At 44.0% G+C, this 27,438-nt stretch overlaps 1 protein-coding gene across 21 annotated transcripts in view; it reads left to right on the plus strand.

The window, feature by feature from the left end:
- Positions 1-27,438, plus strand: part of FOXP1 (forkhead box P1) — a 422,694-nt gene that overhangs the window by 66,464 nt on the left and 328,792 nt on the right. For 20 of the 21 annotated variants that reach the window (XM_041718651.2, XM_030282743.4, XM_072934618.1 and 17 more), the window contains one exon: positions 22,179-22,306. The gene's annotated coding sequence lies outside the window, so the exon portion shown is untranslated. 21 annotated transcript variants of the gene reach the window in all.

Raw genomic sequence — 27,438 nt, forward strand, 5'->3', positions numbered from 1 at the left:
TGTGAGGCAGTCGAGTTATCTCCAATCTCAAGACTGAAGATACTGTTGGCATAACACAAATATAATTACTGTGAGTATAACCAACAAGGATTACTGGATTGATTTCTCTCTCTCCTTTTTTTCTTCAGGTGTTTAAAAAACCTCAAACTTGCATAAGAGTACGTAACTTGGTAGAGTTCCCCATTGCTGGAGGCACTTTCTGAGCTGGAGCTCAGCTTCCCCTGGAAGATGTAGGATCTCACATGCCATCAGTCTGGATTTTGGGCACGGTGTTGCCAGACCATAGGCACAACTATGAGGGAAATTTGGTATGGATCAGGGTGTCTTGTCCACCAAGCTGCTGCCCCAGCTGTGTGTGGTGTGCTGGTGGGAGCTGCTGCTTCCCTTGGCACAGGGAGCAGAGGGAGCATCAGCTGGGAGGACACTGTGGAGCAGTGATAGTGACCTGGGGCTTGGGAGAGGGTTCTCTTCAATCCTCCCTCAGCTCTGACTTCAGTGCAGTTAAAAGCTGAGGAAGGTTTGGTCTCCTTGGTGATTTAGGTGAGGGTGGAAATGGCTTTAATCTTTTTGGCTGGAGTCTCAAATGAAGGTACAACCTTCTCACTGCACCTGGCAAAGAAACTTGTTCCTTACAGGTGTAGCTTTGGTTTTTGTCCTGCCTTCTCTTGCAAATGAGCATCCCTTTTTTCTTTTCTTTTACCATACATAAGCCTCCTTTTGGAAATCCTCGTTGCCATCCAGGCACCTGCATTTCAAGTCTCTATCATGCAGATTCATTTTTCTCTTTAGGCATGTGCCATGCTGACAGGCCTCAGGCTAGAACATGCTTTTTATCTGTGAATGCTTTCTCTTGTGCTTTCACTTGGAGTAGGTTATTCTTTGAGGTGAAGGTGGGGGGCCGTGTCGTGCTCTTGGGAGCCAAGACCTGGGCTGCTGCCCTGCTTTGGAAGTCAGATTGTTCCAGACTTGTGACTTGGATTCGGGAGTACTAAAAGGTTCACATGCCATGAATGAAAGGAAGAGAGGTGTGGAGTCAGAAAAGGCCTGCTTGAAGAGTTCTGAGTTTAATTTCTATGTTTGCTTTCATTTATTGAAATGCTCCAAATATCAAGAGAAAGATTGAATTTTGGGGGTGGTGTCCTCATAAATCTGACTTTTTTTTTTTTTTTTTATGCTGGACAGAGGACCTGATCATCACAAGAATCCTGATGAGGAGCCTAAAAATCACAAGTTATGCATGCATGGAGGTTGTATTTTAAGTTTTTTTTGGGAAATGCAGTCTTTTTGTTGAATCCTTATGGCACAGGCTGTAATTCTTGCCATCTCCTGGACTGCCCCAGGACCATGTTCATTAACTCCCACCATCTTCTGCATTAGCATTGGCTTCTGTGCTTCATTTAGATTTTCTTTAGAGCATTACATAAACAACTATCATGTAAATACAGGCGTTTGTAATGGTGGTTTTAAATTAAAAAGACTTTTGGATTCATGCAAGTAGACACATGCTTGCACAAAATAACTTTTGGCTTTCCCCTAAGACTTTTCAGAATAATTTAAAGGAAGAAAAGATTTGCAAACAGTTGTAAAAGAGCCATAAAAAACTGTCAAATACCAGACCTTCAGCTAATTGTAAACTGTTTTGCTCTTGGAAGTCATACAACATTGATCTCATAGTTGGTTCATTAAGAAGGTGCTTCTCTGTAGCACAGGAGCTGCTTGCCTAGGTAGCCATGAGCAAAAATAGCAAGAGATGTTGGGCTTCTGCTATGAATGCCCAGTATAAACTAGAATAGCTCCAGGCAACTGAAAGATTCTGTACCAAAAAGGAAGGCAAGTGTTGCAGGGAGCTGAACAGGAAAAAAGCTGCAGAGCTGAAAGCTGCTTTTCTCTGCTCCCAACTGCTTCACCCTCGAAAAGGCACAGCATCTGCAGCCCTTTGCGGGCAGGGTGGCAGTGAGGAGGGGTGTGTTTTGGAAGGATCCACTGGCACAAGAGGATGCAGCTCTGGGTGATGAGTGTGGTAGCACTTGCAGGCTTCCTCTCTCACTGACTGTCCTTATGGAGTATGGTTTAATTTTCAAAGGAAGATGTGAAAAAAAAAATCTTTTCCTGGACAGAGAATTGGCTGACATCCCCAGCCAGCTGGTTAGTTGTGTATATATATATATATATATTTTTTTTTTTTCAGTATACCAAGGAAGACAAGCATTCATGGTCACCCTTTTCTGTTTGGGATTAAAAAAAAAGAAAAAGTCAATAGTCCATTTGACTAGATTGGTGAAAAAACTTTTCTCTGAACTCGGCTCTAATTCTGCAGCTGGGCAGTATTTTGCTTGAAGAACGTGCCTAGCTATTGGAATTGTGTCCTTCCAGTGCTGCAAACTGGAGTGTCTGCTTCAGGGAAATATTAATAGCAGCCCACTGGGTCTCATCCTTAGTGTGTTCGCTCTCAGTCTCTCTCCTTTAACCAGTTTCTAAAGCTCTATCATTAAATCTCTTTAAGAAGGGAAATTCTTGCCTTTGTGTGTTGGCTGAGCTGATGAATGGTCGCCTGTTATCTGCTTGGTCCATGACTGAGTCAGGCTGTCAGAGACACAGAGCTGAACTCAAAGGGACTTTATTTCAGGCTCCTCTAACTCCTCTGGCTTAGCCATGGAGTGGATTCTCTTCCCATCTGTTCCTGAAGCAGAAACCTCCTGTTTGACAAGGGGGAGGACTGGGGATTTTATCTGGCCCAGCCGTTTCCTTCTTGATTTCCTTCCCCTGCAGCAATCCTGTGCTGATCCTTCACCTCCAGCCATGGGCTCAGGACACAGCCTCCTTTGCATTGATCTTCCAGTTGCTAAACAAGGGGAGGGAACAAATGTGTCATTGCTCACCCCTGGTGAGTTTGGGCATCACCCATATGTCACCCCTGTTGTGCCCAGTTGCTGGAGTTCCAGGCCTGCACTGGCAGATGAATGTCTTGGTTTACAGGTGTTGATCTGCTCCTCAGAAGGTTAAAATCATGTGGGTTCTTCTACAAAAATGTCAACTTTCTCTGAAAAACGTGAGTTATCTGATAGTAGGGCTGTGCTTACAGAATGCAGCTTGGGTGCAGTCCTTAGCACGGGGTATGTGGACTCTTCAGACCAGTTTCAGTATGTGATATTTGTTGGGCAGTGCAGCTGAAGCATGCAGGCAGGGTGGTGTTCTCCCCTGCCCCAGAAGTAACTCCAGGTAGGGAGTGGGTTTCCAGACTTTAATCAGGGTTGTTCTGCTGATTGTTTCATTCTTACTAGGTGCTGAATTCCCAGTCAAGAGATGGTGTAGGGGAGAGGATGGGGTGGATAGGAGGCAGCCTACAGCATGCAGAAAATGATCAGGGCAGAGTCCAGCACTTAATAATTCAAGAAGAAATCCCTGGACATACAAACTAAACAACAGCAAATAGAAAAAAAAACCACAGAGCCCTGAAAATAATCTTTGTGTCCAGATTCATACCAGGTACCAGCCCCTGTGCAATGATCTGGTGCTCTGAGGCACCGCTGTCCTTGCGTGCTTAGGTGTGACTTCTCCAATTCATTCATCCTCCTCATCAGAAGCACGTCACAGAGTCATTGAACCACCCCACAGATTCTGGCCTGGCTGACTGTAATCACTCTCAGCTTTGTGTTTTATGTGTGGTATGCTGAAGTGGTTTGGAGAGCATGAGGAAATAGGAAGGCACTGCACAGCATGGTCAAGGAAGCCCCGGGGAGTGATTCCCCCATGACTCCGAGGCGGTGAGACCAGTTGGTGTTCCCTGCTTAATGTCTCACCATCCTGCCTTTCTCTGACTCAACTGCTGCTCACACTGAGTTCTCTTGTATATTCTTGCCTCATCTTTTTTTTTTTTTTTTCTTTCCCTCCAAATGTGTATCTTTATTTCCAGAGCTTTCTCCATCATGAGAGCCACTGCATTTGTGGCTGCAGAGCACCACTCTGACTTCAGTCTGCTTTTGCATCCCTCCATGGCTTTGTTCTGCCTTGCAGAGGCAGAGTTTTTCCCAGCTCTCCTCAGGTTTGCCCCATTTTAACCATCTTCCTGTATCCCAGAGTCATCAGTACCTCTTCAGTGCATCAGTGCCACAAAGCTCAAATAGTCCCTGTCTGCTGGCAGCACTTTTGTTTCCCAGTTACAGCCCTATCAGGTGTGAAGGGGCCTGACTTGGAGAATACATCTTATTTTTGGAATTTCATTTGCAATGTGCTTTTATAGCACCCAGCAGCACTGTTTGCCAGTGGAACAGGGCACTGGGGTCTGTCACACAATGTCCCCCATGGGGTAGGAGGAGAATATGAGATCCTTATCCCAGAGCCAGGCAAGCAGAGGTACAGGGGATGTGCAACTGGGCAGAAAGTTCATGGAAAGGATGGAAACCAAGCATGGACCTCCTGATGGAGTCTCCAGCTGGTGGCTGAACCCCAGGGCTGTTTTTTTCCCCACAGTGACCGCTTCAGTTGGTCTCCAGACACTGCCACAATATGAATATTCAGTGCCAACGAAATATGTACAGTGTGGTAAACCAGGGTGAGGGATCTTGAGGGTTTGATGAAATTTGTGACAGCATTACTCTGTTGTAGGGCCACGACTGATGCAGGAATTGATTTCTCAGCTCAGGCTTCACTGTTTGAGCAGAGTTCATCCCTGTTTGCTTTTCATAATAGCATTATTACACCTTGCTGGCAGCAGGACAAGGGAGAAGCAACCACGCAGCTTTTCATTCCTTGTGTGCTCCTGTGCAATAATCAACGGTGGTGAACACCAGCCTCACAGGCTTGGGTTTTGTGTATCTGAAATGTTACCAGCTGACTATCACGGTATTAACACTAATGTAAGAGATTCCTGGTTTAACTCAGAATTTTCCAACAGCTACAGGACGAAGACCCAAAGAGTTTGAATATTAAAGAAAATGGGGTATAAAGAGCAAAGCCATGCTGCAGTAGCAAGAATACAAAAAGATGCATCTTTAAACTTTACTTTTTCTCCTGATCTACTTTCTGCATGACTCATGAGCTGGGCTCTAAAATGGCCTCCAAACATGCATGCATAATTTTGCACATCCCAGTGTCTGCATATGCAGTGCTCTTAAATATCCCGAGGTGTTGGCTTTGCTGCTGGGGCAGAGCAGGGAAGGGGCAAAGGAGCTCATCCCCAGAAGGGCCCAAATTTGTGTTAGCATCCCTTCCCTGATGGCCTTACCCAGCTTTCCACATGCTCTGGTCAGCCACCAGCATCTGTGCAACCTGTTCCTCTCCACAGGTTTGTGCTGGGCTTGTTAGCTTGGAAAATGTGTCTATTTTTAGTGTTTTGTATTGGTGTTTTTTGGTTTCTTTTTTTTTTTTTTTTTGTCTTTTGGGGTTTTTTGGTCCTCCTCCTATAAAGGCATAGCCATAGCAAGGAAGACAGGGATTTATGAGTACATTCTAAGTGTATTCCAAGAAATAGCTGGACAAGGGAGGTCTGAGGGAGAGTCAAGCTGTGGAAGACGTCACATACGAAGCTTTAAAAATGAGGCTGTGAACACCTTTGGGTGATGGGATTGCTTTTTCTGCTTTTTACCAATATGGCAGTGGGTCCTGCCGCCTCTGCTCATGGAATCTGTAAATAAAATGAAAGGTTAAAAATGAAATCCACTTACCTTTTTTTCTTTTTCTTTCAATGGTTCCTGATGGAAAACCTTTTAAAGCAGTTGTCTTATCTGTGCTGCTCATTTTTGTAAAATAATTAGGAGCTCTTAAATGGCTCTAGGTGTAGGAACAGGGTTTTCACCCTCAGGAAGGGATGTACAAACTGTTTTCAGCTGAGCCCATAGAGACCAGTTGCCAGTCAGTCAAGGGTGGCTCTTTCAACAGTTTATGATAATAAACCCCAAATTTAGGGGCGGTGTGCAGGTGACATCCCCATTTCTGAAGGTGGCCTGTGTGTGCAGTGATTCTCAACATGTGTTTCAGTGCTGCTGATGGCTGGGGTAGGGTGAGCATACCTGACATAGCAGAAAGGTGTTGATTTGATTAAAATCTGCCTCTATTGTCTGGCAGAAGCCCTGAAGCCCCCTTTTACCCTTTCTTCTTGCAGAAAGAAGTGCAATTTTCATTCAGCATAGATGTTTCCCTTTCATCCCTGAAGCTAATTTTTTTTTTCCTGCAGCAGTTTTGGTGAAATTATGTATCACTTGTGATAATTCATTTTAAAAATTCCTGAGCTGTGTGGCGTACTTTCATGAAAATTCATTTAGATAAAATTAGATATTATTGTTTAATGAGGTGGCATTTCAATTTAGACCTTGCATCATGCATATACCAAGAGTTTTTTATGGAATAGTTAGGTTCATTTGAGTAATAAAGGCTGAATCATGGGGGCTTTAATTCTTAATCGCTGTGAGGATTGTTATCTGTGGGATGTGAGCTGTCTTAGTGGTATTCAATCAAGTGTCCACTTAGCCGTGACCAGAAGTAATTGCTCCCAAGTGGGTTGCACAATGACCTGTTAATACTTGCTTTGACCCTCTGACCTTGTCTGCCCCATTGTTTAGGATTTTATAGCAAGCGAGTCTGCATTTCTGTGGGGTCAAGTAGATATCTGAGGTCAAACATTTTCTGATTACTCCACAGTGTACACTGTAAGTCTGTGGAGTTGTTGCATAGCAATAGTCCAGAGCAGGACGCGCGGGGTTGGGAAATTGTCTTCCTGAATGCATGTAAACAGTTTAATATTTTACTAAAAGAAGTTCATCTTGTAAATTAGGTATGAATAATACATTTGTAATTACTACTCATGTCTTTAAACACTTGTGTCTTAATTGGCTTGGGTATTTTTTTTAATGTATTTGCGTTTTGTCTGGGAAGTTAATTGTAACTTGCAGAGATGGCAGGCGAGTTGCGTAGACTGGGAATGGCTTCGTCCTGCATCCCTTTGGCACCTGGGCTTGTGTCAGTGCTTTTGGATGAGTTGAAGTGGGGATTGCTTCATCCTTGCCTCGAACTGCTGCCACAGACTATTTTATGTGCCTCTCACAGCCTTCCAGAATTAGTTTGACCTACTTGTTGATGACTGCGACCCGTGGCCAGTTGGGATGTCCTGCATTAATTTATTGCCATATTTAAATGTTGCTGGAAGTGTGCTCATATTGTGCAGTCATTTGCAGGGGGACTGGCCGTGTTGTGTAGCTGAAATGTGGTGTTTTCTTAGCAGTGTATCTGGCACAAACAAAGCCTTGGTATTGTTTGTAGCGCTACTCCCTCTTTTCATGTCGTGTTTCCTGAGTTCAGTAGCCAAAACACTTCTGCACACCCTTCAGCCTTGTGGGTCAGCTTTGCTCTGAAATAGCTCACATGCCCATCTCCCTGCATTGCATGCTAGTGCAAATATTTTGATCATCGCTCCCTGAGCGGGGCTGGTGGGATGACACAAAGCAGTTGGATCAGGATACAGTTTGGGGACAAACACAGCTAGCGTTCCTCTGAGAGAGGCAGACTATAGGCAACTGAGTAAGCAAGAAGCGAGTGCTAGAGACAAAATTATATAGCATATGTGGGGGAGAAAAACAAAACAGTGACTCTGTTTCCACTGCCAGAATATTTCAAAACAAACAAACAAGAGCGCGCAGCAAAGCGCGCCTTGCAGCGATGGGAACCTGTGGGTTTTCCTCACTGTGCCTGAAGCTGTGAGTGGATCTGCTCCTGCCAGAACGCTCCAGAGAGTTTGGACTGTCCCTGCTCCAATTCTAACTTAATGTTGCTTCACTGGATGGAGACATCTCTTGTCCTGGGCCCTGCAAAGATCCCTGGTAAGTGGGACCAGGAGTGGGGGGCTTTGAGCTCCTTCCCTCTGAGCCAGTAGGGTGGGGAGGCTGTGGGGTCAGTGCTGGAAAGGCAGCATTTCTTACAAGGTCCACCTTTTTGTTGGATGGTTATAAGAAAAGTGTATCAGGATAAGAGTAAACGGTGCCAGGTTGTGCCAGGGAAGCAAAGTTTGGATATTACAAAAATTTTCTTCCCTGAAAGGATGGTCAGGCGCTGAACAGTCTGCCTGGAGAGGTTCTAGAGTCACCATCCCTGGAAGTTTTCAGAAAATGTGTGGATATAGTGCTTAGGGACATGGGTTAGTGGTGAACGTGGCAGAGCTGGGTTAATGATGGTTGGATGCTGCGTCCCACACTGGGAGAGAGATCCTGTGCCCAATCCAGAATAAACAGAGTATTTCTTAACTTTCAAAAGGAATGCAAGCAGATGCTGTGGAAATGAAAGATACCATTTAACACCGATACTGCGACCTTGATCTTGGGTTTGTTTTTTTTTTTTTTTTTTAAATGTGGGAAAACATCTGAGATGTTACAGAGGGTTTTGGGCAAGCCTGCATTTCCCACACGCTTGGGTCTGTGCAATGCCTTTGTAGGTGGTGTGTGGTTTGTGTCAATCGTCAGTCAGGTGCTAATGGTGATAGAGCTGCATTCAGCCTCTGAACCCAACGCTGAGCACATTGATCTCTGCAAGCACATTTATACAAGCTGGGGGAGCTGCAGGCTTGTAGCCACAGTTTTCAGCCATCTCTAGAGTTCCTTCTGTAGCTCAGGCAAAGGCAGAATTGTACTTCAGCCTCAGACATTGCTGTGATGAGCCCTTCCTTTGCCGTGATATCAATTTAGCTATTTCATCTTTTCCCCTGCAGACTAAGCAGCAGCACAGATTGGCCGTTATAATTAATTTCGTGCAGGAAGCAAGATCTGAATGTTCCAGCATCTCTGATTTTCATTTCAGTTGAAGAGGGCATTCCTCATACCTGCTACTCTTCCAGTTACAATCCTTTCAAGAAAAATACGACACTTCTCATGGGACTGGGTCCGAGTTTGGAGATTAAGGTTTAGGAGATCAGTGTGGCATCCTTGTTGGATGCAGATTGGAGCAGCTGAGCTCCAGGTGAGCAAAAGGATTAAAAAACCCTTCGACAGTGTTGGGGCATTTTGTGGCACTTTGAGCTTTTCCTGTTACAACTGATTGCATCTTGTTGTTTTTCTGAACCCACTATCAAGACTGGATCACAAGAAAGTGAAACTCCTGTGTCAGCCCAGCCATGTCCTCACATGGTAACGGTGCCATGTGTCTCCTTCCATTTGTCTGTGTTTTGAAAAGGTTTTTTATTAATGCTCTGTACCTGTTAGCGTGGTCCTAGGATGCCTTGCAGAGCTGCTCCTGTCAAACACTGAACAGCCCTATGAGTCGTCAAAAGTTTAAATGAGAAGCAGCGGCGCTAGGCACCTTCCAGGATAGAGCAGTTTAAAAAAGAAAAAGAACCACCAAAAAAACAACAACCCCGCACAACAAAAAACATGAGATGTAATTATGCAAATTGTGACCTTTAAATGCATTTTATATTTGGATTGAAGTTGCTAACACATTCTTTCCAAGTTCTGTCTTTTCAGTGCAATTCTGCTTCAGGTGCTTCTCCTTTGTATTGGTGGAGCCGGTGCTGCGGAGGAGCGCAGGACACGATGACGGGGAAAAGCAGCTCTGGGATGGGTAGTGCTCTGTGAGAGAGGAGCCTGAATAGGTGGATTTTAATTTCTCTGGAGGGTCTGAGCACGTTAACTAGATGGCAGATTCCTCATTAGCTAGATGGATTAAAATTGGTATCATGGCTGATGCCTATCCTGACTAATACGTGTAAGTAACAGCTCGCTCTACGAGAGCTATTGGATGTGGCTTGGGTGGAGGAGAGGAATTGGCTTCTGCGGAGGATATTTGCAAAAAGTCACATTTCCACCATATGTTAGCAGGAGTCTCTTTGGATGCAGGTTTTGGATGGAGTCCTCTGTTGCTGTAATCTGGTTTGTCCTTTTTCTACCACTAGTTCTGAATCATACCAACTACTTGGACTCTTCTCTGTTTCCTGAAGGACAGTGGGAATATTTCTGCTGGCTCAGCTGCCTTTCGCCTCTTACTTCATCTTGATGAAGAAGTAAGGTCTGGAGCACTGAAGGAGAAATTTTGTGTCAGTAAGGAGTGAGAAGGGCTGCAAAAAAAAAAAAAAAATCAGGAATTTCTGCCAAATTAAAAAAAAAAAAGAAGAAGGAAGGCACCATGAACCTCATCAATCCTGATTTAGGTCTGGCTTGTGACAAATCATTATGTAGGAAAGGAGATATCCCTTTAATTTTTAATAGCTTTGCTGTGAAGTTTTATTAGGCAATAATCTGGATCCTGAGTGGATAAAAGATAAGTGTGAGGGCCAAGTAATTCTTTCCCCTCCTGTGCAGCTGGGAGAGGGAGAGAGGGGTCATGCCGAGCCGGCTGCCTCCTGAAGCTCAGAGCAGCATCCTTCTGTGTGCCACAGGCTCACCGAGGCTTCCAAATGGATGTTTACAACATAAATATGTTCAGGATGTGGGTAGCGAGAGAAGTGTGGGAATAGACGCGAAGGTGCATGGGAGTGGGGATGCGAAGGGGGAGGTGTGAAGAGAGCCAGGAGAGTGTGATGCACATTTTGCAGATAACTTCTCTTTGGGTACCTCCTTCCAAAGCCTGGGTGTGGACTTGCTGCTCCTACCAGCGTGTCCTGGGGCTTTCTGTTCGCTGCAGAGAGGTTCTGTCCCCATCTCCCCGTCTCTGCTCACGTCACCCGCCCCTTGCTTCCAGAGCGGTTCATTTCCAGGGACCAGCGGCTGATAACGAGCGCACATTGGTCAAGTAGCTTAATTTGTAGTTTGGTGGTTGGTGGTTGACGTTTCTCACTGTATTTCCCAGGCACTGAATGCAATAGACACTTCACTGGCACTTAATAAAGCAGCACAGGGCACTCCTCGATAATACAATCCTTATGCCAGCCCGGCTGCTAAACCCAGGAGTCCCTCAGGCAGTAGCAGACAACTCCACTTGGCGTTGCTGCTTGTTTTACTCCTGTCTCAGATGACTAGGCAGCATTTCAGAGATTTTAAGGCAGTGTGTTATTGCAGTATCTGGGATGAAATTACCACTTACAGATGTAGAGGTGAAATTCTGACTCCCTTTGGCTGTTGAGCTCCGGTGACTTGGCCAGGCTGGTGGTGTGGGATACCTTCATTGCACTGTGACAACCAGCAGAAATGAGCATCTGGCCCCCTCTTGTCATTTTTCCCCCTTCTTTTTTTGAACATCTGCTCGCCTGATTGTTTTCTGGTTTTGTTATTTTTTCTTTTTTTTTTTTTCTTTTTCTGTGGCTCTTTTAATTTGTGGTGAATGTGTATTTAATGTAAGTAAGATGTTAGCTTCTGTCTAGTTTTTCAGTGAGCATTCCAGTAATTACTGGAGTACCTTTGAATGCTACAGCTGCTATTTCTAAGTTAGGGAATCACATTTTCCGAGCGCTTATAACTGAACTCACATGGGTAAAGCTTGGCATTCAGATTGCCATCCCACATATCTTATTTGGTCTTGATCCTTTAAGTTAGTGTATCAGCTTTGTATTTGATTGAAATGGTAAAAATGGGTTCTTGCTGCTTTGGGTGGGCTTGTAGTAGTGTTGTTTTATGAAATTGTTTTAATTTTTTAAAAATTCCGTTGTTTTGGGCCCTGAAATCCTTTTTTTCTTTTTTTTTTGACCACTGCTGTAGGCTGGTGTCGCTTTTCTTTTTTTTCTTTTTTTCCCCTCCCTCTCTGTAGTCCTTAGCCCTTATTAGAGTGAATCAGTCATATTATTTTAATATCACTTGGTTTTTTTATATTGCGTCTCTAAGGAACTTCTCGGAGCGTGGTTTGATCCTTTCTGCTGATGTCAGGCAATCTCTTCATGCCAAAGGATGTTGGCTAAGGCCAGGCATCCCCCTGTGCCCCCGGTGCTGTGAACTCAATTTTTCCAAGTGCTGCTGGAGAGCTGCACGCCAAGGTCCTGTTGATTTTAGAAGATGTAAAAAACAACCAGCACGGTTTTAAATTCAGCTTATCTCTTCATCACAGATAGATGCATTCTGTCCATAGGGTTGGGATGCCCCTGGGTTGGCTGCACTGGTGGCAGTGCTTTGCTTTGCATTATTGGAATACTGGGTGGATTTGAGGATGTCCAGCGCTGTCATCACAGCAGCTGCTCTGCAGCATGAACTGGCTCACTCTCTTTTTCTCTCCCTTTCTTCCTTTCCAAGTCCAGAGGAAATATGATTTTTGCAATTTTTTCTGCTCAGAAGGTGTTGGTTTTGTGTTGTTTTTGGTTTTTTTTTTTTCTTTTTGAAACCATTTCTGGTGCTTAAAAGTTGAAATGTAGCAAGGGGGAAAAAACCAGCCCAAAGGAAGAGATCTGAAGTTTGACCTATAAACGTACTTAGTAGATGTGCTGGAAATTACAGAACTTTTCTATGGAGGAAATAAGGTACAATGTGTGGTTTGTTTCTGTGGGCAGGTGTGCCAAATGTGGGGCAGATGAGTTAAAAATAAAACCTAAAGTGATTGATCTGGTAGAGCTGAGGACTTAAATGATATTATTTAGTAATAAAATGTAGTGAAAAAGTGTCAGTCTTAGAACAAAAGTCTGAGAATACAGCTGGACTTAATCAACTGCTGGTATTAATTTATACCATTGATATCAGCAATAGTTTTATTCCCATTTTAATATTTGAGCTGCCTAATTCTTATTTGTGATAAATGTCCCTTTTATTGGACAAGTAAAATGATGTTTCACGTGTAGTTATGCTTTGATGACATGCATTCAGGAGAGAAACATATACAAACTTGGAGGGTAGATGGTGGAGTTCAACTTGAACTCTGGTTTTATTTGCTTGTTACTGGAAGTTGGTATTTATAGGCCCTGCAGTACTTGGTGCTCCCTGCTTCTGCCATGGGAGGTAGATTCAGATGCATGAGCCTGGAGGAACACCCATTTCTTTCCCAGGATCAATGAGGTCAGGAAAAGTTGTGCAAACTGTTTTTAAGTGGCTGTTCAAAATGAGAATAAATCTCTGTTTCACCAATTAAGCTTTGAATGCACAGCTGATGCTGCTCGCTATTTTAAACAAGCAGCATAATAAACACAAAAATTCAGATATTTCAGAGAAAATACTTGGAGGGTTGAGACGTTAATTTAGACATTAATTTTGCCATATACAATCTGTTCCACAGGGATTTAAAAAGCATTTTTGCCAGTGGGTACATTGGAATAAAGATGAAACGGCACCAGGGAATGACTGTCCTGTGAGCTGCCTGCAGGATGCTCATGGGCAGAAAATTACTCAAAATGCCCCGTCCATGGGGCTTGTGGGTGCACAGTGGGGTGGGTTCCCCTTCCCCAGGACCTGTGGGGAGAGCATCCCGACAGGACTGTGGATTTTGGCTCAGGGGCGTTTTCAGAATCGCTTAAACTCGGGGAATTCATAACTTTGGAATTCAGCAGATTTGCACAACTCCGTGCATCTGTGCCTCTGCCAGCGCACGCCGGCTTCCTGCCTTCCTCACCCTGAGCATCCCGGGCTAAAAACCTCGTGGTTACCAGCCCCACTCGCGGGTTTGGGCTCCCGAGCATCTTATCAGCAGCCCTGGGAGGGTGAAGTCAGTCACTGGAGGGAATGGCAGCGCTGGGGGAGCCCAGGCTGGGCTGGGGCGGCTGCTCTGTGGTTTGTTGTGTCTGGTTTGGTTCCTACTTTTCAAGTTGCAGTTGCATTTGGTCATTCAAAGCTTATTTTCCTAGTCTGGCCAAGCCAGCAGGATCCCCATGCGCTGCAGGGGAACATAAAACATCAGCCTTTAAGCTGGAGTGCTCAGTAGATAAGGATTTTAAGACTCTTGCATCATGCGCTGTGTCTTATGGGCTTACTTAGTATACTCCATTTGATTTAATTTAGATATTGAATAAGGAGAAACACTTTAAAAGCCAGAAAAAGTACTGCACGTTGTAGCGCCTCTTCTTTCCCCATTGCCTTAAAGACAGATGGCCGGGAGGGCCAGCTTAGGCTGTGATTACATTTATTTAATTGTAGGCAGTAACAGGGTGTTTTCAAACTGCTTAAAAATGATGTTACGCCTTATCTGCAAAGTGTTTCAAAAAGCCAGCAAGAATTCCTTGGGCTTTTGTTTTCTTCCTTCCTTACCTTGACTAAAGGTAAAGAGTAAGTTTTCAACCTTTTCAAGGATTAGGGAATGTGCAAAATTAGTGGATTATTTCAATCGTGTGCATGGGGGAGGGCATGGAAGTCAGTGTGTGGCTCTGCCAGTGGTCTTCCCCTTAGTTTCCCATCCCATAAATAGAAATACAAACTGTAACCGAGTTGCTGTAAACGTAGCTTGAGCGCTGCTGGGTAGCCATTTATCCTGCTAGAAGGTTTGGTTTGCTGTGTGTTTGTGTTGGCAGGACTGGGGAGGGCTGGGGAGCACCAGGGGCTGTTGGATGGCGTTCCCAGGAAATTGGGTGACCCTCTGGATGGGGTTTGCTTGCTGTGGGGTGGCAGCGCTGCCAGAGGGGTTGGACGTGGTGGCCGTGCTGTGACAAGGGGCTGCTGTCTGTGCACAATATATCAGCAGAACAGCAAACCTGCCACAGAACATTTTAGTGCAGCAGTGAGCGGGGAGCTGGCAAGAGAAGTGAAATATTTGCAAGTCGTAAAGGAAGCGGGTTCGGGAGTTCTGAGGTGGGACTGGGATTGTTTGCAAAGATCCCCTTGGCTGGCCAAGATGCTTGTGCTGGATTTCATCACTGTAACAGGCTTGCATGCCTTTCACTAAACACCACAAAAAGTGCCTTTGGATTATAACAGATTTGCATTTATCATTTTATATAGCATATATTTATATAATGTGTTCTTGAATTCCTTTATAGATATAGATAACTTTGCATTTGAGGCTATTAGTTGTTGCATGAATCTGCACCACCCTGCAGTAATCATGGCTGCACGTTCTCTCTCAGTCAGCAAGAGCCTGGAGGATCCTCAGAGTGGGTGAAAATTATCCCAGACATAGGTTTAAAAAAAGAAAGGGGGAAGGGAAAAAAGGGCAAAAGAAAAGCAGGCCTCCCAAAAGCTGTGGTGGAACCTGGTATTAGCAAATGCTTCTAGGAAGTTTGACTGAGAGCCATATGGCAATGTGGGGAGTATTATCCATCGCTCCAGAAGTTGGTCTCTGAATCAGCCTATTGACTTCAACAGCACTTAATCATGTGTTTTAGTTCTTCTTTGAAAAGGCTTGCATTCCTGAATCATGTCCTCCGATTTAACCACTAGACGGTACTTTGTTGTGTGGTAGCAGACAAGTTCAGTCATATTTCTGTGACTAAGTTTGCAAGTTGTGACTGCATCACTTGTGAAGTATGCTGATGAATATTCCCCTTCTTATCAGAATCCAAACATTTGCTGCTGTTCCTGAATTTTAGGGTGAGACTCAGTCACTTCTGGGAAGGAGTTGGTGGGATGCTGTGGGATACTCTAAATGTTCTGCGTTCATCTCTAGAGTTGTGGATGCTGTGGTGGAAACAAACAGAGGCAAAACCAGTGATCTCAAATTACTGCCCTGAATTCTGCTTTCAAAATCCCTGAGTGTTGGTGGTGATCAAGCCCATAAAATAAACTGAGGACTAGTCATGCAGGTCCAAATTTGGATTGTATTTGGATGCTGAAGGGACTGTGGAGCCTCAGATGTGGCTCTGCTGTGTCAGGGGTGATTTGGACTCTGGTGGAAGAAAAGGTGGGTTTGTGTGTCTTTTTGGGATGTACTAATTTGTGTCCATGGCATTCACAAGTGCCCCCTGCCCTGGTGTATTAGCAGAGCAGCAAACCTGCCACAGAAAATTTTATAGGAGTTGCCAGGTGCCACCCCTGGGCTGCAGGGAGCCAGGTCTGGGTGCCAGGAGGTCCTGTGCAGAACTGGAAGTTTATTCCCCTTTCTGCTGCAGGAGTACCCGGGGATTTCTGCTCTACTCTGTCCTTTATTAAAAGGAAGCTCAGGGCAAACCCCTGTGCCACTACCTGGCTTGGCAAAAAAGTGCAAAATCCCAGTCCCAGCCCTCTCCTGGTGAGGGGGTGCATGGGCTTTGCTTTCATCCCTAAGATTCATTATATTTCAGCAGAATTTTTTGTCTCACCTTTCTGTGTTTTTACAGCTAAAGCAGTTTTTACTTCCCAACTTTCAACATCTGGAATTCGGTTTCAGTTTATTAAAAAAAAAAAAAAATTCATAATCCACAGTCTGGATGAAACACCAATGCCTTTGTATTTGTCCGCAATTTTTAGTTTCAATTTTGTATCCTTGGTAAATGCCAGAAGTCCCAAGTCGTTGCATGTTCAGTAGCTGCCTTTCCTTAGGCTTAAACCTTTTTTTTTTAATTGATTTTTTTTTCCTGTTAGACACTTTTCTAATTGGGGATAATACCAAAATGATTAATCAAATTAAGCATGAGAGCGAAGTGGCTGGTGCACAAAGCTGTGTATTGCTGCTGGGTTCAGCAGTGAGGTTCTCTCCCTGTAGCTGTAGTTCCTTAATGGGCCTCTTAGGCTCTGTTGGTTTTTTTTTTTTAATAAGGTGCTGTGCAGATCCCATTGACTTCGGTTGTTGATTGGGATGCCTGACAGCCGGGAAATTAAGCCCCTTCTTTGTGACCGAGTTGAAGGCCAGATTTTCAAGGATTTTCGAATGCTTAGCACTCATAATTGGTGTTAGATTTTTTTTTTTTTTTTTTTGGAAAAAGTTCACTTCTCATTTGGACATATAAATAAGGATGAGAGATTATGCTACTTGTAGCGACTGGTGCTGCTGGGATATAATGAAGTGTCTTAAGCACACCCTGACTAATGAGCTGGTTACTTTACTGTCCCAGTAAGTTTTGTTCTTCTGCATTTCTGCCTTGTTTGCGGATGCTGAGCATTCCTGTATATTCCGCTCCTGGAGGAAAGACTTCCTTGCTTCAGCTGCATTTTTCTCTGTTTTCTATAGTGATTGTGAGGGGCTAGGAGGGGGCAGAATGAGTTGAGTAAATTAGACAACTGTTGGGAAAAAAAGGGGGACATGCAAAATCAAGTGTTCTACTTGCGTAATCTGTTTAACACCGGCGAGCCTCGGAGCCTTGTGGGACACGGGAATAAAAGGAACATCTGTGCAGACCACATGGCATGCTCCAGAGGAGCCTCCATCCCAGGCAGCTCTGCTCTATTTGCAAATAAAAGCTCCAACCAACATCAAAAAGTTGAGGTGGATCCCAGCTGAAAGGGGAGGACAAATGTTACCACTCGGTGCAATGAGGTTCCCCTTGCAAGCAGACTTTGTGGTCTTTTTAGGGATGCTTTGGACATGTGTTTTTAATGTGGTTTATTCAAAGAGGGGGGAAAAAGAGGAAAAAAAGGGGGGAAAGGAAAAAGGTTATTTATTTTTGAGAAAAAATTGTCTGTATTGAAACATTTTAGCTGATCGTCTCAAGCTGCAGTCAAAATATATTAGGTAGAAATAAGAATAAGGATGTTAGGAGTTTTTTTGGGAGGATATAGTTTGTTTGATGTTTTTTTGTTTCTTTTCTTTTTTATTTTCTTTTTTTTTTTTTTTTTCCACCTGGGTGTAGACATCAAGGTTTTCCTGTCTGATCTTACTCCCTTTATTTTGCTGCTGGTTCTGGTGGCTGATAAACAGCTCCATGGTTAGGCAGAGCCCTGGGGAGCTCCTCTGGCCTCCCTCCCCCAGGACACTCGCCAGAGGGGAGGATAAACAAGCCAGCAGTACATTTTATTTCCATTTTGAACCTGTTAGAGTGCAAGGACACTTCTAGTTTGGGGCTTTGGGTTTTCTAGACAGGCTGTATTGTTTTTAACAGAGTCATGTATCAGCAAGCCTGGTAATCTGTATCAAGAAGGCACGTATTTTTTAATATGTAAATAGGAAAGGATGGTGTTTCATCTTTATTCCAATGTACCCAGGGTGGCAATAAAGCTTTTTAAATCCCTGTGAAACAGATTGTATATGGCAAAATTAATGTCTCAACTCTCCAAGTATTTTCTCTAAAATATTTGAATTTTTGCGTTTATTATGCCGCTTGTTTAAAATAGCGAGCGATATCAGCCGTGCATTCAAAGCTTAATTGGTGGAACACAGATTTATTCTAATTTAAAACAGTCACTTAAAAACAGTTTTGTATATATGTATACATGGGCACAACTTTTCATACAGTTGTCTGTTTTGGAGCAGTCTCTTAGGCACTGATGTACAAGTTGAACCTGTTTTCTTTTGTGCAACATGGCTTTGAGAAATCATTAGCTAAAACAGGGTTCTGTGGTTCCAGTGCAGTCAGTAAACAGCCTGACATGAGTCGTGTGTGAGATGATTGAAATTCTGCCTTTGATCAGGCCTGGATTGTGCCAGATACAGTCCCGAGGTGTGTGTCAGTGCATGTGTGGATGTGTTCATGTGTTGGTGAAAGCTGCTTTAATGAAAATTTGGCCAAGTAGCAAAACAACCTGTTCATCAGTGATTGCCACAGCAGGATGACGATGGAAGAGCAGCAAAAGGAGCTGCAGCCATGTGCTCATCCATGTCACCCTCCCCAGGCAGGGCATGGCTATCTAGAGGTGCTCGGGGTGGCTCTCCTCCTTTTTCAGTCACATTTGTCGTTCCTCTTTATTTCCTCAGCCCCTTTCTGACTTGTCCTGCTCTTTGCCATCATTTTGTAAGGACTTTTCCTCTGCCACCTGTTTTCTCCTTTAAACTGGGCTCTGTTCTGATGGCCTGTGTGGTGCTGGGGATGTTTGCAGCTCTGGGGGTTTGGTTCAGGGCACCTGGCCAGATCTGTGTGGCAGTCCCTGACTCGCTCTGGTGGAGCACGGGAATTTCAGATGCTTTTTCATTTTGCAGCCGCTTGCTGTTTTCTCCCGCTGCACCTCTTCTCACTGCCCTGTGCACACAGGGAAGCCTCTGCTGCCTCTCAGGTGTGTCCTGCCCTTTGCAGAGCCCTCTCACCCCAGGCAGCCCTTGGCGTGGGTGGCTCTTCCAGCCTGTGCCACCCAGGCGCTGCTGGCTGTGGTGCTGCTCCTCTGTAACACGAGCTCTTTGACAGCTCAGCGCACCAGGAACTTCAGTGCAGCCAGTTCTGCAGTTTAACATAGGAATGATGCTCTGGGTTCCTTAAAAGCCACAAGAACAACTGGACCCCAGGGTGGAGATGCACAGAATGGGAAAGGTGAGGGACCTCATGCTGATGAGATGAAGTCCACAGCGATCTGCCTGATTGTCTGAGCTGTGTGCCTCTGCCTTTGAGATTTAAATAGTGCAATATTAAAACTTGTCTTTCAAATCTGCTCAATATTACAAAGATTAATTTTTGTTGGGGGCAGATTAATAGGTTTCCTATTCTGATTAATACAGTAATAATAAAAACGTTGTGATTGCTGGAATTAATGAAGCCCAGATTCCTGTTTCAAGGTTTGATTGACTTTGTACTTCAGTTGTGCTAAAGCTGCTGCATCTCATTGCCCCTTATCGAGCTGGTGCCTTCGAAGAATCCGTATGGGAGCAGGGCAGTGCAGAAGGTTTGTGTTAGAGGGCTGAATTGGAGGCCCCATCAAAAAAATATTTTGGGGAGGGTTTGCCAAAAATTGGTCAAGGGTTCTGCTCATGTTGCAGCAGTACTAGAGTTTCTGTGTGCTTAACCCAGCGTGCTATTTTTGTGAAAGTTGTGGAAGAGGAGTGGCCAACTCAAATGTGTGGGCACATCATTAAAAGCTTCAATTTGTCAATGCCAGATCGAACTCGAGTGTGTGGGTAGATCATTAAAGGCTTGAGTTTATCAGAACCGATCTATAATCTGTTCCTCTCGCTCCTCCACCCTTCCCCCCAGCAGTATGGGTTGTTTCTCCAGGTTCTCCAGCACGGAGGTCCTGAGCTGGCTGTGTGCCCCTGGGCTGTGCTGGGCTCCCTCCTGGCAGGCAGCTCCTGCTGCCTGGAGCCAGCTGGCTCTTGGAGACAGCCGACCCAGTAGGTTTGGAGGCCACCAGTGGGGCAAGCCCTGGAGTTAATGCCGTGAGAACTTGTGTCTTTGGGAGCTCTCTGCTCCCATTAATCCAAGGGATTCCAAAGATGCAGGTGGGGCAGGGTGCAGAAAGTACATGGTGATCATGAAGGCTTTGTTCCCTTGGGAAACCTGGCTGAAGAAATGTTCTGTGGAGTGAGGTCAGTTTTTGATGGCGTAAGAAGCATTAATTTTTCCAGGTGCACTGTCAGAGTTCGGGGCAAGCTGGATGGAATGTCTTTGACTCCTCCCTGTACTGCTTCTTATTCCTCAGGTAGGAGTTCTCTCAGCTTCCAAATCTGCTTGTTGGCACAAGAGTGCCAGAATATTCCTTATGTTGAGAAGGGATGTGAGGAGTCATCTGCAGGTGAGGACAGTGCTTCTGTACACTGTAGCCCTCATCCTCTGCACACCACATATATTATTCAGACAATAATTTTGCTTCAAAAGTCTCGAACATTAATTTTGTGAGCAAGCATTAGCTAAAATGAGCCTCGATTCCTCATCTTCTAAAGAGGGCTAATGATACTTTCCTGCCCTACAGATGTATCATGGATAAAGATTAGTTGAATTCTGTGGTGCAGCAGGTCAGCTGGAGAAATCTTGTCCCAACATATGTAGATGCAGCTCTCTGCTCAGCTACAAACCCATCTGCATATCTGTCATCAAGCACAGCAATAAAGCAAGGCTTGGATGTGTGTTTCTGACACGACTCTGTTGCTTCTTTCAAGTGCTCTGCCCCTTATGAATAAAATACAACCAGTGCAAGATGCAGGTCACTTTTGGTTTGCAGGTATTTCAGAGTCTCTGAGAAAGAAGTAATTTTTAGCATAAATGCTGTTTAAAAACTCCTTTTGGATCTATTTTTATTGTATAGCACAGTTTTGTAATAGGGTCACATAGGCCCTATATTTAGATTTCTGAACCCTTGTGATCTTTGAGCCGTTGCACATTCAGCAAAGAACGGGAGAAAGCCCCAGGGCCAGAGAAGTACCTGGATTTTGTCTTACAAAATTTCATGCAGTTGTTGCTAAGACAGGAGAGTCCAAATGTTCCTCAGGAAGGCTGCAGCGGACTGCCAAAATAATTAACTCCATGAGATTAATTTGGGGACGGCAGTTTTGTCAGAGTGCTGGTGGATGTGGTTCGGCTGGGAGCAGCCACTGCCTTGGGGATGCTGTTGAGGGTGAGGATTGGGGAGTGAAGGGCTCAGAAACACCACAGGTCATTTTTGCTTTCACACTTTTTCTTCTTCGAGTTTTTCAAGATGTTTTTCTCCATTGCAAGGTTTGCTTTGTCCCCTGGGGTTTATGCTGCAGGTCCCTGTTGTGTGGAGGTCCTGGGAGCAGAGGCTCTCCCAGGTGTTGGTGCATTCATTAGGGCAGAGCGTGCCCTTCTCCAGTTTACAGGCACCAGAGCTGCTCTTTAAATCCCATGTGTTTCCTAGGTGTGATGCAGAGCAGCCCTAGGAGCACCACTAGTTGTATTTCTGAGTATGACTTGTTACTCAGTGCAGATATTGTATCAGTGAAGATATTATACATCTTATTTTAAAATACCCTTATTAGTAAAATGGGTGTTTCATTTGTACAGGGAGCAGATTCCTCTGAGCTAAGCTTAAGCTCAATCTGTGTTACTAATAGCTGGGGAAAAAAACATACTAATTGGTATTTCTTAACTGATGTTTGCAAATTTTGCCTTTCCACCCTGAACATCAAATAGTTTTAATATGTGTTTTTCCTTATCTCAGAGGAAAGATTAATGCTAACAAGAGGTTCTACATTTTATTAAGGTTTAATCAGGATGCAGTGAGTGAAGACAGAGAGTAAATAGTTCAGAAATTCAGAGAGTGTTATATTTTGATAATGCAAAGTAGGTTAAAGTATCTGGATTTTGTGCTCAGTACAATGTTTTCAGGCAGCATGTGGATTTGGATGGTGACACATTTTGGTATTTAGAAGGAACATAAGCTCTCCTGTCGGAGGAGCACGTTGCAAATGTGAAATAAGCATTTGTCTCTAAAAACCTTTCTTAATATTGTAAGTTTTGGTTTTATTTAAAGCCAAATAGAGTCTGCTGTGTGATAGTTTGATACATAGACATGCTTCTGTAATGCTCCCCCCAGCTCCAGCATTTATAACCACCTTTTACTTTCAAAGGAAAATGATAAGCTTTGATATGATTCTAACTGAGTGAAGTTTTAAAACATGTTTTTGTCTTTCAGTCTCCTGAGAACATTTTTTCTGAGTGACTCCTGCTTCCAGACACATTTGCCATGAGAAGGGTTCCAATCCTTTCCTGTATTTGCCCTGAGTCATGAATGGATATGTGTGATGCCTGCAAGTAAAACTGGTGAGTTGTCAAGCCTGAGTTTGCAATAACTCTCACTTATCCTTTCTTACAAATTATCTTTCCCTCATTTTTTTCTCCCCTTTTTAATATGGTGGGAGGGAGTTGTACTGTCTGTGTTTACAGGCAAGTCACCGCTATTCTTAAAAAGACCCAAAGCAACCTTCATTGTCATGAAATAGCAGAAATATCAAATATTACCTATATAAAAAAAACCTACTCCTTTCCTTTATTTCTTCTCTTCATCCCCCCAAATTCTATGAACTGCAAGGGCTTTGGTGGGGAAACTGGAGTTCAGTCCTGCAGGCAAAGCTACTGCCCAAAACTGAAGCCTTGCAGACAGACAGGATCTAAACCAAGCTTACGTGGGCAATTCGTGTCATGATGAAATATGGATATGGAGAGGTCTCATGGTGGATTCTCAAAGGAGCCATTGCCAGCAGATAATGAGCTCCAGCATTTGCTGCACTTGCATCCCAGTGACAAAATGGTGTCACTGGTACACAGGAGAGCTGTCCTGCGGCGTGTGCTTCACCTTGGTGCTGCTGCCCAGCCTGGGGGACACGGGCACAGAGCCTTCAAGCCTGTTTGGATCAAGCTCAAGAGGATGCTGGAGTGAGACCTCTTCTCTGTTAAGGGCCAGTTACCTTTCCTGGTGGGGTTACCCCCCCGAGAAGCCCCCATGTCCCTTTTGTGCCATGCAGGGGGTGGCTGTGCCTTTTCCAGCTGTCCCCATCCCCCAGGAGCCTGGCATGGGGAGCTTTCCATGCCCACTCCGCTGACCTGCCTCCTCCTGATTGCCTCTCTTCATAACTGGGGGGGAGAGGAGGGGCAGTATTAGTTTGGGAAGACAAGAATCATCTCATTCTGCAGCAAAACTGTGAAGTCTGTGTAAGAAATCTTTCAGACCCAGGAAATCTGCATAATTAAATTGTGTAGGAATTGGGAGCATAAATTGTTTTTTTAAATAAATTCAGGTTTCTATTATATATTTAATATCCCTCTGTGTGTTGGAAAGTGCATTTCAATTCAAAGATTATAAAACCCGAGAAATTCGTACATCAGTGAATTGTGATTTTTTTTTTTCTAGGTTTCTTTTTTTTTTTTTTTTCCAGAGGTAGCATAATTACCATGTCATTTAGCAAAGATTATAATAGCTGTTCAGTTTTTACCGACTGGTATAGTAAACAGTTGAATAAACCCATATGGCAGCTCAAAGTGTGCATAGAGGAGAGGGATTCTTACCATTTCCTTCATGTCTGAGTTACCAGCCTCACTGATACAACCAAGATCCCCAAACAGGGACAAATTCCAGACTTCTCCAGTCATGCAAAAATTTCTCATTGCTCTGCCGCATAGGAATCAATTGATTTTAATCACGGTGGTTAGGTAATTAATTATTTCTTTGTGCCTATAAAGTATGCATGGGAAATGGGGGGTTATATGCAAGGTACATGCCTCGATTTAAAGCACTCTGTGCATTTGCTTAATGCCTCTTTAGTAAATGTAAATAATGCCTGGGGTCAGAATCTCAATATCCAGGTATAGTTATAAGATAGAGGCCCTTCTAAGGCTGGCATGGGTGAAGTGTGCCATCTCTGGGTGCTGTGACAGCCCCGTGGCACTGCTTGTAATGGCACTTTGTGTCTGGTCTCAGGGAGGCAGACGGAAGGACCTGAGTATTTCAAAGCATCCACTTGAAATACCAGGTTGGATTATGGAGGTGTGGAGCTGTGGCCAGCCAGCATCTGGAGTAAAGACAAAGTGTTGAAGTAACGTGCCCTCTGGATACCTTCACTATTAAAAAATAAAAGCACTGAGAAGAAGAATTGTTAACTCCCTCCAAATGCTGGCTTGAACAAAGAAAAAGACTCTCGCTACTCGTCCTAAAATTCACTTACTTCCAGTTATCTTAAAATTTTCATGTCACTTAATAGCTTTAAAATACCTTCTGAATGCATTAGACTCTCTAGGTGCCTAGGAAATATTGCCGAATAATAATAGGAAATGACCAAGCATTGAGCATTCCCACTGGAAAGGAGCAGTTGGCCCAAACTGGTGCTTGTGTTCATCTTAACCCTGATGTACGACCAGCCCTCCACCATAATTCTATCAAGAGATGGTAAGTTGCCTAGCAATGTGCTGACTGCAGAGGGTACGTGTCGAGCTAATTCAGTTTTTGTTCTCGTTTTCCTTGAGAGTTCAGCTTAAAGGAGTGATCCGTTCTCCAGCTGCAGCAAGAGCCACTTCTCGGCCGTCTCTCTTGTTCCCCACTCGAGTGTCCCTGGTGATGTCAGGAATTCATTCACCGCCTTAAAGGTTTCCAGCTTATTGAGTAGCCAAATGTGGTTTCTGCTGATTGTGTTGACTGAATACGTAGGGCCTTTGGAAGAGGCAAGGGTTTTATTTAAAGCAGAGAGTTTAGTTGTATACCATTTTATGGCAGGCAAAGGTCATCTGGGGTGAGCAGCCAGAACAGCAAATTGCCTCATTGCAACACCTCGGAAAATGAGAAAGATACAGTAAAAGGTTTTAACAAATTGCTCCTAGTTATGAATTTTTAAAGTCGAGGAGCTGGTGCTGTGTACGTTTTTAAATTGGAGATAACCATGCTTGTAGGATAAATTGAGTTAAGAACAGAGCAAATCAAAATAATGGGGTGGTACTAAAAGCCTGGTGGCACTGAACACCGACGGCACGTCGGGGACCTGCTGTGTCCCTGCCCTTCCCATGTGGATTGTGGGGATCTTCCTAACAGTGCCCCTCTCCTGCTTCAGTCCTCCCTTCTGCCTCCTGGTTACAAAAAGGGCTGGATTTGCCCTGTGGTGCTTCTTGTGGTACCCAGGGAGGAAAAGCCAGAGGGGTTTGTCCGTGGGTTCCCCCAGGATGTGCTAACCCAGGTGGGTGTCAGTGGGGTGGGTGAGCTCCAGGAGCCCAGCCTGGCATCCCCTGGCAGAGTTGCTCAGAGGGAGAGGTGGCGGCAGCCCCGAGATGTCACTTGTGTGAGATCTCCCTTGCTCCTTGTGGCATCAGTGGCTCCAGAAAGACTTGGTTTTTCTGAAACTTTTCTGTCCGTGGAACTTTTCTCTGTGGCAGGGGGAGGAGAGAAGAAGTAATTTTAACAATTTAATAAAGTACATAATGTAAGTTTTATAAGCTGGTGTGAATGCTCCTAAGTATTTTGGTCTTTTTTCATAACACAATGAACCTAATATTGGTAAAAATACAGATCTTAGCTGCCACCATAAAGAGAGGCTAGATTTAATAAACAGTTATGAATGTTGGCAGCTGCCTATCAGATTGTATAACATCGGCTACAGCACATGAAGACAGTGTCAACTTACATTTTATCTCAGAAGTATTTTCAAAGCATTTATTTTGCTTTCTCTTGAGTCCTTAACCTAATTCAAGTTATATAATTGGCGGAATATTTTTCCACACCGCTAATTGGCTGGGTGCCAGCGTGGAAACCATTGTATGACTTGATGATGATCAGGAATTAACATGACATTTGCGTGGTGGTAATGGAATACATTAGTAATGTAATTCATGACTGTAAGAAAGAGACCATCATCTCCCACCTCTGATCAGCAGGAGGGGCTGGGAGGATGATGAAATGCTCCCAGCAGGCACCTCACAGCAGTGGCTGGCCAATCTCGATGTCAAATTTAGTTTTAAATTCTTCAGACAAAGCTGTAATGCTTACCAATTAATTACTACAAATGTCAATTAAAAATCTACCAAATAATGCAGTAAGATTAAATTTCAATTAAAAAAATTACATTTAACAAGGAAGATACAACATTATTTTAATGAATTCTGCTGAAGGTGACAGTTTATCTAGATATATTTATATCGTGTAGGTGGATCTAAATTCATTGGATGATGTTAACCATGTTACTCAGTGTACATATTAGTTTTGAAAATTATTTCGACTTTGGCTATGTCCTGGAGGAGCTGGGGCATTGGGGCATTTCACATCACCAGGAGAAGAGGGAATTTCACGCCTTCTGTGTAAAAAAAATCTTCTCACACCTAAAATGAGGGCTTTAGTGCAGAATTCTATCCTGACCAAATTTGTGGTATTTTTCCTTGCTTTATATTTAGAAAAACAAATGGAGCATTTCTGTTGTGGCAATAGAGCAAGCCCTGGCTTTTCTGCATCTATAATGATTTCTTGGGACAGTTTTTCAAGTAATCTGTTTTTTCATACAAACAGTACCTATTATTCCAATAAATCACGTAACAGGAAAAGATCTTGCTTTGGGAAGGTGGTAAACTTAAAGTCTTGAGCAGAGCTTTTATCTGCAAGGCTGCACCCTGGCTTGGTAGAGGTTGTGAATGCATGATTAAAATTGCCTCGTTGGTACTCGAGATGCTTGGAGGGATATTTTGAACCAGGAGTGGCACAGCAGAGATGTTGTGGGGCGTGTGAAGTTGTGAGTTTGCAGGTGTGTGTACGACATGCTCTTGTAAAGCACCTGTACCTCTCTGGATGCAGAGTGCTGACAGAGCAAAGTGGGGCTTGCAGCTGGAGGTTTGTGTGGCAGCAGCTTTGTTTTTATTGCTCAGGGCAGTTTTTAGGCTGTTGGAGATTGAGGTGCTTTGGGAAGGCGTGAGTGCCTGCAGTCACCAACATGGCACGGGGGCAGAGCTGGGCTGTGCAAGTGGCTATCTTGGTATTAAAGTATTTATGAGGTCTGAAAAATACTTTATCATCTTCCTTGAACTTCTTTTCTGAGAGCTTTTATTGTGTTTTCACACCGTTATGTCTAGGTAAGAAGGAAGACGTAATTGAAGAAGCAGATTTTATGTGTCAAGCCAGCATGGAAAGAAGTCCCTCTCAGGGACCAGAGGCTCCTTTTCCTTGGCACTGTTGTGTCTGGAGCTATCAAATTTCAGCAGGTTTTAACTTAAAATAAAATATAGAGAAATACAATGTGCATGCAGAAAATCAGAGAAACCAAACAACTGCTCATGGCAGGTTAAAGTAGTGATATTCTCTTGAGTAGATAGGTCCCTTAGATGCTGCTCAGGCTTTGCCCATTGGTGGGTGAATGCAGCAGGCATGGTCTGTCTCTGCTGCAATACCTCTGGGTATTGGTAACAGCTTCACAGGATCATAACTGCTTTGT

Source organism: Taeniopygia guttata, chromosome 12, assembly GCF_048771995.1.
Source record: "Taeniopygia guttata chromosome 12, bTaeGut7.mat, whole genome shotgun sequence".
Taxonomy (NCBI): domain Eukaryota; kingdom Metazoa; phylum Chordata; class Aves; order Passeriformes; family Estrildidae; genus Taeniopygia; species Taeniopygia guttata.